Raw genomic sequence first — 3,010 nt, 5'->3', positions numbered from 1 at the left:
ATATATATATATATATATAATACTATGATATATTTTAAAATAAATCATAAATCATTAAGTCGTGAAGATAGAACTGCTCTTTAAGAACTATCTACTTTGGGAGTGCACGGCAACACCATGGCTCAGGGATAACAAAAGCTAAGGTTGTTTCACTTAGTGGCAAGTATCTCCACCTAGAGCAGATAATACAGCTCTGTAGTGTAATGGTCGGTATTTCCATTGGAGCTAATGCCTTGTCATGTCAGAGACACTACTCTTAACATGCCCGCTAAGTAGCTTGGAAAGAGTCTCCGTGAGGGAAAGGGAAACGCTACACGGTATTCAACCGCTGTCTCCTGCAGTGTATGTACCAACGTTACAGATCTGTGTCGGACTACGCGGTATTCAACCACTGTCTCCTGCAGGTATGTACCAACGTTACAGATCTGTGTTGGACTACACGGTATTCAACCACTGTCTCCTGCTGTGTATGTACCAACGTTACAGATCTGTGTCGGACTACACGGTATTCAACCACTGTCTCCTGCTGTGTATGTACCAACGTTACAGATATGTGTTGGACTACACGGTATTCAACCACTGTCTCCTGCTGTGTATGTACCAACGTTACAGATCTGTGTCGGGAAGAACACACTTGCTATTGAAATAAGTTGGATATAAATATTCTGAGAACTCTAACTTTTAGTATAACTGAATCATGTCGTTACTGCTAATGTTCCGAAACTTCGTGGTATGACATACCGATGGGCTGTTTCTGAGCTATCTTATGCTTTTGGTCGTCGGTATTCGTAAATTTTATTTATCAATTTTTGAGTTATCATTTACCAACTCGCACAACGTATACATATTTATGTATGAAATTAACCTGTTGATTCGTACTTCATTTTGTCCAACATATAAATGTGTATGTGAGTGCTAACGTGGGTATGCGAGTGTGTTATTTAGTCCGGCGAAAGAGAAAACTGGACACAAAGTTTAAGTTTAAGTCGCTCAAGCTTAAGTCTTAAGGAGGCTAGCCTGAAATAAGACTGCACACAACATTAGCAAGCGAATTTCCACGTTCGATATTGTTCATTGGTTAGTTTACCCTATATAGAGTCGTTCTCATTTTATTTATTGCTAACATACAATTCATTGTTTCACACGAAACTTTAAAAATATAAAAAGATTGCTTTTAATTTTACAGCTAACAATAGATGGATAAAGAATTAGTTTTTTTTTATTAATGGCAGCAGCAACTGTAATGGAAATTGAAATTTGATACATAAAAGAATTGTATCATTAGTTATTACTAATAACACATTTCATTTGCAGTGCTTCTATTCCTGTTCCCACGTTACAGATTCCACTGAGTGCATTTAAAACTAAAATTGCTCTCAACGGAACTTTTAATTTATATTTTCTTGCTATTTAATTAACGGTAACTGAGGAAACTATTGCAGGGTTTAACGACGCACCAAAATAATCAGTCCTGAAGCATTGTTTATGCACAGTTTCCCGTCAACTATTTTGTGACATTTTGTTTCAGTGTTAAGCGCGTTCTTTATGCATCATATGAAGAAACAATATTTTACAGGAAGTAATCTTATATTTTACTGCTGATATAAACAAGTACACAAGAGGAACCAGTTAAGTTAATTGTTAATAAATTTCAGGAAGTAATCTTATATTTTACTGCTGATATAACAAGTACACTAGAGGAACCAGTTAAGTTAATTGTTAATAAATTTGTTTGTTTGCAACTTGATATACGTTTTCATGCAATAGTGATTTTCTCTTAAAATCTAACAGAAGTAACGGCTTAATGCCCTCCCCCCCCGGCTCATCGGCAAGTCTGAAGGCGTGGTGGGCACAGCATAGATAGCTCATTGTGTAGCTTTGTGTTTAACTATAAACGAAAAACGAAACAAATAATGGCTTAAGATGTCATAAAACGTTTTGTCTTCGTATTGCCTCCTGGTGGCTTGACGGTAAGTTTGAAATTTTATTAAGCTAAAACTCGTGTGGGGAGACATTAATAGAGCTTCTCCAACATGAACTGATCACAACAGCCAACAGCCTGGATATAGACAGGTACTGTTGAGTAATCTCAGAGAGCCTCATAATAACAGCAGACAAATGTATACCAAAGTTATCAATAAACAATACTCAAACCCGCTGGCAACCAAACACTGACAAAATCAACAAAATACAGGAACGAAGAAGATTAAGAAGAGAATATATGACAACCGGTGACCCATAAACAAAAACACAAATAAATAAGCTCAGAAATAAAATTAGAAACGGCATAAAGCTACTCAAATCACAAAATTGATACACTTTCTGTACACAAATAAATTCAAAAATAGATCCCATAGGTTGGAAAGTCAAAGAAAACAGCTATCACTACCTATCCTACACTTAAAATTAACAATAAACTAGCATACACGAATAAACAGAAGCACACGCCTTAAAAGAGCAACTCCAAAAAACTTTCAAAGCACCAGACGACTCAAACATGAACAGCTATTTCATGAATGTAATAAATAATTATATCACAACCAATCATAGTATATATACACCCCACTTCACTAAGGACACTCAACACAATAACACAACAACAGAAGCGGAACACGACCACACAAAACAACTTATTAGACCCATCATAGTAGCAGAAGTACAATCAAACATAAAACTTGAAAACAAAAGCACCAGGACAAGATAATATTCAAAACTTATTACTCAAGAAAGGCCCTCCGAGATTATTAGAACAATTCACATCTTTATACAACTTATAAAATACGATACATACCAACCGCTTGGAAACAGGCCGATGTTCTTATGTTTCAAAAAGAAGGAAAACCAGTGAATAAACCCGAAAACTACAGACCCATAAGTCTAACAAGCAATCTAGGAAATCTACTTGAAAAAATTATAAATTACCTTTAAACTAAATCAGTATTCCCGGAAATACAAAATGGCTTCCGAAAAGCAAGAAAAACTTTAATATAAGTTTAACATAACAGCAAAT

Source organism: Limulus polyphemus, unplaced genomic scaffold (assembly GCF_000517525.1).
Source record: "Limulus polyphemus unplaced genomic scaffold, Limulus_polyphemus-2.1.2 Scaffold1077, whole genome shotgun sequence".
Taxonomy (NCBI): Eukaryota; Metazoa; Arthropoda; class Merostomata; order Xiphosura; family Limulidae; genus Limulus; species Limulus polyphemus.
The sequence above is the reverse complement of the archived record's forward strand: the minus strand, read 5'-3'. Positions refer to the sequence as shown.